Here is an 11,874-nt window from a genome sequence, read left to right on the forward strand (position 1 = left end):
CGACCAAGTAAAACAAATATTCCTTAGTTGTTCTCTATAGTCTGGTTGACACCAGCTCTCGAAGTCTTCTCGCTGTCTGGTCACGGGTCAGACAGGCTACATTTTTCTCGAAATACAACCTAGGCTACGTTTCAAACTCAAAGTAGACAGCCCTCGGCCCTAAACCCTCAGCCCTTGAATGACATTTTACATTGTCACATCCTTAAATGTCCCTTGCCCAAGCGAGGGAAAGTGATGATCGAAGAGGCAACGTCCTTGGTGAAAATCTTCAAATTGAGCTTAAAAACAACCAACCTAAAGCTATTAATGTACCTAGTAAACTAACATATCTAGCTAGCACTCATGTCAGGTAGCTAGCTACAGTTACCCATAGCTGGCTAGCTAGTTTTATATTTTGGTAATTTATTCCAATACATTTCAGAATTGCAAAAACATGTTTATGAATCTAGCAACATTTTATAGGCTCCTCACTACGAGACTAAGCCAATTTGCCAACGCTAAAATCAATGTATATATATTTTAGCTGAAAATGCAGCCTTGTTGATTATATTTGACACTTCACGGCCATCAGAGTTTGATATGTGACTACCGTTTGAATTGTGGGTCATATCCGGTGGTGATTTTAGCATGTAAATCTTGGTGGGTCAAAAAAAATGGTGGTATACATGCCAGCAAAGTCACACTAAACAATACATTAATTGCACTATTAACGGTGCCCACCAACTGTTCGGGTCTACATAAAGCTGTCCCAACACCTTACCTAACACTGCTATACCTGGCTTTCAGTGTAGCCTTGTCTAGCAGCTAAACAGTTCATTCAGCATCATTTACTGCCTTTTAAAATGCTTTTTTTTTTTGCTAATATGGTTGACTTGTTTAAACAAATGTGGTTTCTACTGACAATTGAGATGTGCAAACTATGGCATAAGGGGATGACAAGAGGATAAGAGGCAATCCGTAATTTCGATGAAGACATTAATGAGCGAGCGACGACGGACGTAGTCAATACAACTATTTGTTTAGCACTTTTGAAATGTACAGCGACAAAATTCAGAACATGGGCCGTTCTTACAGTGTATTACTCTCAGCAGGACTGTCAAAGCTATACACAAAAAGTTTGCAAACAAGCACACACCTGCAACGAACGATATTTGGTGAAAATAGACCAAATGATTAGGCACATGGGCTACGTAACAGCACAACATACACTTAGTATTACTTTCTTAGCTACAGTATATATATATATCTCTCTGGCATTCTACGTAATTTATGAAGCAGCAAAACACATTTTTGGACTCACGTTGTTGTGATGTGCTTGAACAGGAAAGTGGCGCGATGGTCCTTTGTGGGCACATTTTGTCATCAAAGAGAAATATGTCGGATTTACAATTCCGAGTTGAATGACCATTCAAAACGTATTATTCCCGACTTCCCAGTTGCAATGCTTGCAGTTAGCCACTGTCACCAATTCTTTTACAACCCACTCATTGTTGAATTTGTGATCTACAAATTGTTGTGTAATGTTTATGTCCAATGGCCCATGAGCACCAATGCCTGTTAACTATATTTTCTCTTCATTATTTCTCTTAATATGACAGGGATTAAAAAGGATTTGCCAGTAGACTTGATTCATGATGATGACTGCTAACTAAAATTGTGAAAGTAAAATGTTGACATGATCAGTCCAATCACAGTTATATATAATGTGATTTGACGTCATTTATGTGGCCAAAGACCTTGAGTCTTCTTGGAAGGGCACTTCTATTGTAACTCTGTGGCAGCACCCAAAAGGCTCACATTCTTGATGTCTACCCTTACTAAAGGCGAGTGGCAGTGTCCCCATGAGTGACAGAACACTGAGCCAATAATGGTGCAATGGTGAGCCAATCATGATGCAATGCTCTTATTTTCTGCTGGCCTGCCCTACCTCCACAGAAAGCACTGAGCTAGGCTGAAACACCTGCATCTTGGAGCTGCCTGTTTGTATGCAGCTTTATTAACTCACTGATATATATATATATATATATATTTTTTTTTTTGTTTGCAAACTGATATGTGATACATATTAATGCCAAAATAACATGCAAAACAGGCTACCCCACCCCCAAAAAAATATTTCAAAAATCATATATATATATATATATATATATATATATATATATACACATGTATTTTATTTTTTGCCAAAAATATGGGGCTCAAAACAGGTGGGGCTCTGCAGGCCAAATTGAGGGCCGAGGGGGCAACGTTAGTGAATTGGACCTCCACTTAAGATTTCAATCAAACTACATCCGGTTTCGATGGGGATTCCCCCGAGGGAAAGTGGATAGCACCAGGGCTAAGGGGGTAAAAATAAGGTGTTTGGACTGCAGCCCTAGATTCGAACCAATGTCTTATGCCGCGTTCAAGTGCTAGTCGGAACAGGGAAACTTGCATTAGCAAGTCAGACATTTCAGAGTTTCCTAATGCAGCATTAAGTAATTGAATATGTTATTTCTTGTGAAAGTGACAAACTGACATCTATACATTTTCGTCAAAATCAACTTTATATCGAACAAGTGCTTTTGATTTGACGGCCTGCACATCCACAGTCTGGCTCGAGATGACTGTTAGACCCAGTGACGTGTTTCTCTGAACATGAGCTACAAGCATGATCAGGGCACATCCACAGTCTGGCTCGAGATGACTGTTAGACCCAGTGACGTGTTTCTCTGAACATGAGCTACAAGCATGATCAGGGCACATCCACAGTCTGGCTCGAGATGACTGTTAGACCCAGTGACATGTTTCTCTGAACATCAGCTTAGCTACAAGCATGATTAGCGATTTCCATGTTTTGGTTAATGTTATACTTCATCTTATGTCTTTTCAGGATCTTTGTGAAGGAGTGTGAGCTTGAGGGGCAACTGTCACCTGCATGGGTGAAAAAGAAGTGGAGGAACCTTAGGCTTAAACAAAAATAAACTGCATCTTTGGGCTTGAATGAGATAGACAACGAACCAATTTCAATGTCGCCAACCCACGTTAGCTGAAGAGGCTAGCTTCCAAGAGTTCCCCACAGAGCCTACGCAAAGTGACATACTGGCTGCCATAATATCACTAAGCAAGAAGGTGGACACAAGGTTGGCTGATATCTCAAAGAATATTGGGACTTTGGCTGAAACTGTGAAGGCAACTCAGAGAAGGGTGCATGAGGTTGAGCAGACGACAGTCGATCACGGGCTACAGCACATAGATAAACAGTGACAACAAAACCCTGAAAGGCCGACTGGAAATGCTCGAGTCGCATTCAAGACGCCAGAACATCCGAATATGTGGCATCCAGGAGGACACTGAGAAAGGGAAACTCACTGAATTTGTCTCGGCGATGATACCGGCTCTGCTGGGGAGTGAACACTTCAAAACGGCCATCCTGATCGACCGCGCACACAGATCTCAGGCAACGAAGCCGGCCAAGGGCGAGCCACCAAGGCCATTCATTGTACGGATGCACTATCCCCAGACCAGGGATCTCATCATCAAGCTGGCTAGTCAAAAGTTCCCCCTTAACTTCAACGGAGCCAGGGTGTCTTTCTACCCAGATCTTACCTTGGAGGTGAGGAACCAACGGAAAGAGTATGATGAGGTACGCAACAAATGCAGGGCTGCCAACATCCGATATGGATTCCTCTTCCCAGCCCGGTTTAAGGTGACAGTCGAAGGATCAACACGTCCGTTTGACAACCCAAAAGAGGCCGATCTGTTCTTGACAAGCAAGCTCCCTGGCTGAGGATACAGAACGGCTGTGTCAGCCGGCTAAATGACCAAATACAGGCCAGGAATGTGTTTGGATTTCCGGACTATGTCTTTTTCGATTAGAAGATCAGAATTTGGGACTTATGATTGGTGAGATGTTGTGGCTAATATAGCATTGTTTGGCACATCATGTTTTAGCGCCACTCACCCCCTAACGTGAGAGTTAAGTGTTAAGTGTTATTTACTATTAGCGTATATGCAGAGCATCTATAGACGACGAGTTAGTTCAAGCTGTATGTTCACGTTTATTATTAGTACAGGTGGCATGACAAGCTCCCGCACGGCGGGACGTTTTTCTTCTGAGTTTTGTATGACAGCAACAATTTGCTCTAAAATAAGAAATGCCACATAGTGACGGAGCACAGAGTAGACCAGGCGGTATAAAGATAGTGAGCTGGAACTGTAATGGCTTAGGGCATGTGGTGAAACGAGCTAAGGTTTTCTCTCATCTTAAATCACTGGGTGCTGACATAGTGCTTCTTCAAGAAACTCATATTAAACGCTCCGCTCAGGCCAAGCTACTAGTCGGCTGGATCGGTCAGATATACCAGTCTAACTTTGATGCAAAAGCGAGAGGGGTAGCAATCCTGATAAGGAAAAACATTCCGTTTGTTTACTCATCCTCGATTTCAGATCCTAATGGTCGGTATATTATTGTGGCTGGTACACTGAATTCAAAACCAGTAACCTTATTCAATTTATATGGACCCAACTTCGATGATCCATTATTTTTTCAAAGGGTGTTTAAGGACATACCAAATATCTCGGATACAAGTGTTATTGTTGGAGGGGACTTTAACTGTACGTTAGATCCTCTTTTAGATAAACAGCTATCAAGGTCACTTCAACAATCAAATGCCAGTGTCTGTCTAAATACATTGATGACAAACCTTAACATTGTCGATATTTGGAGACTGACGCACCCAACAGACAGGGATTACTCTTTCTTTTCATCAGTTCATAAATCATATTCCAGAATTGACTATTTTTTGTTGGACTCCAAACTAATTTCAGCAGCTGAGTCGGTTACCTATCACCCTATTCTAATTACGGACCACTCTCCTGTGTCCATGGTGCTGAAACGTGACAATATGTCGACAGGTCGGCGACCGTGGCGCTTAGACGCATACCTGCTGAAAGATGAGGCTTTTTGTCAGTATTTGAAGGAGCAGATTGCATTTTTCCTCGGAACTAACGACACGGGGGATGTTGACGACTCCACCCTTTGGGAATCTCTAAAGGCTGTGATAGAGGTTACATTATTTATTGTACATCAGAGAGGAAGAAACGCGCCAATACTAGGCTGAGAGAAATTGAAAGAGAGTTAGGGGAACGAGAACGTTTTTAGGACGAATTCCTCGTATACAGTCCTTGAGAAGATCACAAAGTTAAAATATGAATACAATACCATCCTTTCGAAACGGGTGGGCTCTTTACTTGCTAGAACGCAACAAAGTTATTTTGAACTGGGTGACAAACCAAATAAATTATTAGCAAGACAGCTAAGGCATGTACAGGCATCTAGAGCTATTCACAAAATAAAAGACAAGAAGGATAAAATAGTAACAGATCCGATGCTTTGCGCAGTTTTACTCAGAGCTATACCAATCAAAATGCGATGCTACTGATCCACAAACTATGGAACGCTTTCTCGCTGAATGTGAACTTCCTAAACTAGACAGGGGGGCATCTGCTGCACTCGATGCAGGGATAACTTCAGAGGAAATTAACACAGCGATAGCACAATTTCCAAACAGCAAGGCCCCTGGGCCCGATGGATATGTAATAGAATTCTATAAGAAGTACTGCGCCAGTCTATCTCCACTTATGGAGATGTTTAAACACTCCAAAGAAAATGCCAAACTCCCGCAAACACTGTATGAGGCTACAATAGCACTGATCTTGAAAAAAGATAGAGATTCCATGGAGATGTCGTCTTATCGCCCCGTGTCGTTACTCCCCATAGAAAACAAGGTGGTGACAAAGATATTGGCAAACCGATTGAAAACATATATTTCTGACATCATACACCCTGACCAGATAGGTTTTATCCCGGGCCGACATATACACTACAATTTGAGACGTAATTTTCAACGTAATGTATCACGATCATAAGGTTGATGCAGTGGTAATAGCTCTTGATGCAGAGAAGGCGTTTGATCAGATTGAGTGGAAGTATATGATGTCGGTTCTGGAGCACTTCGGGTTCGGAAAGGAATTTATAATTGGATAAGAATTATTTATGCACACCCAATGGCGTCTGTGGTAACCAATCAAGAAATGTCGCAGTCATTCCGCTTGTTCAAGGGGTGCCGACAGGGGTGCCCTATTTCGCCTGCTCTCTTCGCTATAGCCATGGAACCCCTTGCTACTCGCATTCGGGCATGTGCCGATATAGCTTCTGTTAAAATAAAGGACACACAGCACAAAATGTCCCTATATGCAGACAATGTTCTTTTGTTTTTGTCCAAGCCTAAAACTTCTGTTCCACCCTTACTTAACTTGATAAACACATTTGGCTCCTTCTCTGGCAAAAAAAGTGCCATTAATACAAAAGTGCCAGATAAACTGGCAAAAAAGTGAGTTGATGCCAATATCACGGCCTGAGGATATGCAATTTCTGCAATCTACCCCGTTTAGAACAGTGATGGACAAGTTCACAAGCCTTGGCATTGTAGTGACAAGAGACCTTGATCAGCTATTGAAAGTGAATTGGGACATGAAAATATATCAGCTTAAACAAAATATCGATTTTTGGAAAACTCTGCCTATCTCCTTGGTTGGTCGTATAAACGCTATTAAAATGGTTGTCCTACCCAGGTTTCTTTACCTCTTCCAATGTCTATCCAATTTCATACCACAAAGCTATTTTAAGAAGCTGGATTCAATAGTAACTCCATTTTTATGGGACAACAAGGCAGCCAGAATTTCAAAGAAGCATTTATGCAAGTACAAGATAGAGGGGGGCTTTGGCCTTCCTCACTTTAAACTGTATTATTGGGCTGCTAATCTGAACATTGTGTCTTTCTGGAGGGAAAGCTTACCTGCGATGAGACAGAAGGATTTGCCTGCATGGCTTTTGATTGAGCAGGCCTCCTGTCAACGTTCCTCACTCCCTGCACTTGTTAATAGCCCATCATATGTGAAAAAATCCACTTATGACTCTAACCCAGTAATTTGTCATACGCTTAGGATCTGGAAACAGATTAGGTATTTTCTTAACATACCCACTGTATACATTGACAGCCCGATTTGCCTGAATCGTGCTTTCCACCCCGCATTGGATGATGTGGTGTTTTCACAGTGGAGGGAGAAGGGGCTCACAACAATTGGTAATCTATACATAGATGGTCAGTTAGCTTCATTTCAACAATTACAGGGAAAGTTCAACATGCCAACAACACATTTTTTCAGATACCTCCAAATCAGGAATTTCGTAAGGACACATATCCCACAGTATGGCATGAAGCCAAATAGTCCTACATTAGATAGCTTGATCCTTGTCAAACCCCATTCAAAAGGGTCAGTATGTGGACTGTATGATGTGCTACAGGCCCACATAGAGGTATCCACAGACACCATTAAAAGGGTTTGGGAACAAGAACGGGTCAGAAATCTCAGATGAGGACTGGGTAGAAGCTCTCAGGAATATAAACCACAGTTCAGTGAATGCCAGACACAACCTTGTACAGTTTAAGGTGATACACAGGTTACATTACTCAAAAGTAAAACTGCATAAAATATTCCCGGACACCTCACCACTGTGTGAGAGGTGCAAGCAGGATGAGGGGACGTTGACCCACTTATTCTGGACATGTCCTAAGTTACATGTTTACTGGGCTCTCATTTTTGATTACTTATCTAGAGCCTTTGATAGAGTTCTAGCCCCAGACCCATTGACCGCTCTGTTTGGTACAGTTGATGGGAATAACCACGAAGGGAAAGCTGTCTCTCTTTGTACTCTATTAGCCAAAAGGCTCATATTGCAATTTTGGAAACTGGAGACTGTACCTACCTTTGAAATGTGGTTACGGGATTTAGGGAATGTAATACATATGGAAAAGATTCGATACAACACCTCCAATAGAAGTCCAATGTTTTACAAAATATGGCAGCCGATACTGGATAAATGGTCTAGTCCCGCTTCATAACTGGGTTGACGATCTGCTGCTACTCTGTGCTGTACTCCACTCAATATTTATTTTTGGCTTAACTACACTGCTTGTAATGTCTATATGCTGTCTTCTTATACATGTACCACCTAATAGGATTTAGTTTTATTTTGTGTATGTGTGAGTTAAGTTTTGTTTTGTCCTCTAAATTGGTCATCCCATTCAACAGTACAATGAATGTCATTGTTAGTATTGCTGTCTTTTTTATTTGATTTTTTTTTATTGTAAAATAATAAACATATTATAAAAAAATATATATTAAAAAGGAGGGAAAAGCAAAGGGTTTCTTCAAAATGTCCCTCTTTTGTCCTATCTGTTGTTTAAACCAATGTGTTTTCCTCAAATACAACATGCAAGTTAATTATAGTGATTCAGTATGTTGCTATCTGTCCAGTGTTTTAGACCATGTGGTAAAGTGGTAGCATACCAAATCACCAAAAAATGGGTAGGCTACAAAACGTTCTCTCCACAGTTGTAACTCACATGCCACTTTCCACATACTCAGTGCTGTAATCAGTAACCATGGTATATATAGGACTTCCTAGCAACAAAGGCCTTGAGGCTTCAAAAACAGTGACCATAATATCCTCTATGATTAAAGCAGTAATGTGAGAAAAGCTAAATCTTATTTGAACTGTATTCGGCACTGATGCAGCAATTTTCCACCCATCACATATTTCCACTTCACTGTACCCCTCTAGACCTCTTCTCTTCCCTACTGCTCTGCTTTGGTGAAATCTCCCAGGATCCTCCACTGTGTGGCTAAATTGCACTGCAGGCTCCTGTTCCTCTTGTTGGGAGACTGGAGTTTAATCAGACTGCACCATTAAAGAGAGGCTATAGATCTACTGTACACATACAGACAACACACACACACAAAAACACACACACACACACACACACACACACAAAAGCACACACATAAACTAACCCTTGTTCTATCGAAACAATCACATTTCTTTTCACATAGTCACATACACTCTGAGGCAAATTCCTGACTGGAGTAGCCGTCCCTCCCCGCAGTCTGTTTCATATAGGATTGATGTCATAAAACAAAGGTCTGTTAGTGATTATATGTCAGCATCTCTCTGTAGGGAATCCTCCTCATCTCTGTTGGAATCAACAGCAACACTACAGAAGAATAGAATCTCTCTGCAGCCATCTGCAGACAACACTGTCTCCTTATACCACCAACAGATATTACACCGGGCTGAAGTAATAATAAAAGAAACTCCAGCTCATAAGAGTATGATCGATATAGAGATGTATCTCTTTGTGACAGGGGATTCAACCGCAAGTGGCTGTGCCACTGAAATACAAGGCAATGGAATATGATATGAGTGCTGCTGGCAATACTGACGTTATTCACTTTGTCATTGAGATTGTGCTCGGATCAAATCAAATTGTATTAGTCACATGCGCCGAATACAACAGTGAAATGCTTACTTACAAGCCCCTAACCAACAATTCAGGGTAAAAAATATGAATAAGAATAAGAAATAAAAGGAACAAATAATGAAAGAGCAGCAGTAAAATAAATAGCGAGACTATATACAGGGGGTACCGGTACAGAGTCAATGTGCGGGGGTACCGGTTAGTCGAGGTAATTGAGGTAATGGAAAATAAGTATTTGGTCACCTACAAACAAGCAAGATTTCTGGCTCTCACAGACCTGTAACTTCTTCTTTAAGAGGCTCCTCTGTCCTCCACTCGTTACCTGTATTAATGGCACCTGTTTGAACTTGTTATCAGTATAAAAGACACCTGTCCACACCTCAAACAGTCACACTCCAAACTCCACTATAGCCAAGACCAAAGAGCTGTCAAAGGACACCAGAAACAAAATTGTAGACCTGCACCAGGCTGGGAAGAATGAATTTGCAATAGGTAAGCAGCTTGGTTTGAATAAATCAACTGTGGGAGCAATTAATAGGAAATGGAAGACATACAAGACCACTGATAATCTCCCTCGATCTGGGGCTCCACGCAAGATCTCACCCCATGGGGTCAAAATGATCACAAGAACGGTGAGCAAAAATCCCAGAACCACACCTAGTGAATGACCTGCAGAGAGCTGGGACCAAAGTAACAAAGCCTACCATCAGTAACACACTACGCCGCCAGGGACTCAAATCCTGCAGTGCCAGACGTGTCCCCCTGATTAAGCCAGTACATGTTCAGGCCCGTCTGAAGTTTGCTAGAGAGCATTTGGATGATCCAGAAGAAGATTGGGAGAATGTCATATGGTCAGATGAAACCAAAATATAACTTTTTGGTAAAAACTCAACTCGTAGTGTTTGGAGGACAAAGAATGCTGAGTTGCATCCAAGGAACACCATACCTACTGTGAAGCATGGGGGTGGAAACATGGGGGTGAAAACATCATGCTTTGGGGCTGTTTTTCTGCAAAGGGACCAGGACGACTGATCCGTGTAAAGGAAAGAATGAATGGGGCCATGTATCGTGAGATTTTGAGTGAAAACCTCCTTCCATCAGCAAGGGCATTGAAGATGAAACGTGACTGGGTCTTTCAGCATGACAATGAATTCAAACACACCGCCCGGGCAACGAAGGAGTGGCTTCGTAAGAAGCATTTCAAGGTCCTGGAGTGGCCTAGCCAGTCTCCAGATCTCAACCCCATAGAAAATCTTTGGAGGGAGTTGAAAGTCCGTGTTGCCCAGCAACAGCCCCAAAACATCATTGCTCTAGAGGAGCTCTGCATGGAGGAATGGGCCAAAATACCAGCAACAGTGTGTGAAAACCTTGTGAAGACTTACAGAAAATGTTTGACCTCTGTCATTGCCAACAACGGGTATATAACAAAGTATTGAGATAAACTTTTGTTATTGACCAAATACTTATTTTCCACCATAATTTGCAAATAAATAAATTAAATATCCTACAAAGTGATTTTCTGGATTTTTTTTCTAATTTTGTCTGTCATAGTTGAAGTGTACCTATGATGAAAATTACAGGCCTCTCTCATCTTTTTCAGAGGGAGAACTTGCACAATTGGTGGCTGACTAAATACTTTTTTGCCCCACTGTATGTACTGTACATGTAGGTAGAGATATTAAAGTGACTATGCATAGATAATAACAAAGAGTAGCAGTGACATAAAAGAGGGGGTGGGGGGGGGCAATGCAAATAGTCTGGGTAACCATTTGATTAAATGTTCAGGAGTCTTATTGCTTGGGGGTAGAAGCTGTTTAGAAGACTCTTAGACATAGACTTGGTGCTCCGGTACCTCTTGCTGTGCGGTAGCAGAGAGAACAGTCTATGACGAGGGTGGCTGGAGTCTTTGACAATTTTTAGGGCCTTCCTCTGACACCACCTGGTATAGAGGTCCTGGATGGCAGGAAGCTTGGCCCTAGTGATGTACTAAGCCGTATGCACTACCCTCTGTAGTGCCTTGCCTTCAGAGGCCGAGCAGTTGCTATACCAGGCAGTGATGCAACCCGTCAGGATGCTCTCGATGGTGCAACTGTAGAACCTTTTGAGGATCTGAGGACCCATGCCAAATCTTTTCAGTCTCCTGAGGGGGAATAGGTTTTGTCGTGCCCTCTTCACGACTGTCTTGGTGTGCTTGGACCATGCTAGTTTGTTGGTGATGTGGACACCAAAGAACTTGATGCTATCAACCTGCTCCACTGCAGCCCCATCGATGAGAATAGGGGCGTGCTCGATTCTCCTTTTCCTGTAGTCCACAATCATCTCCTTTGTCTTGATCACATTGAGTGAGAGGTTGTTGCCCTGGCACCACACGTCCGGGTCTCTGACCTCCTCCCTATAGGCTGTCTCGTCATTGTCGGTGATCAGGCCTACTACTGTTGTGTCATCATTAAACTTAGTGATGGTGTTTGAGTCGTGCCTGGCCGTGCAGTCATGATTGAACAGGGAGTACAGG

This window comes from Oncorhynchus mykiss, chromosome 22, assembly GCF_057628025.1.
Source record: "Oncorhynchus mykiss isolate SJ-2025 chromosome 22, ASM5762802v1, whole genome shotgun sequence".
Taxonomy (NCBI): Eukaryota; Metazoa; Chordata; class Actinopteri; order Salmoniformes; family Salmonidae; genus Oncorhynchus; species Oncorhynchus mykiss.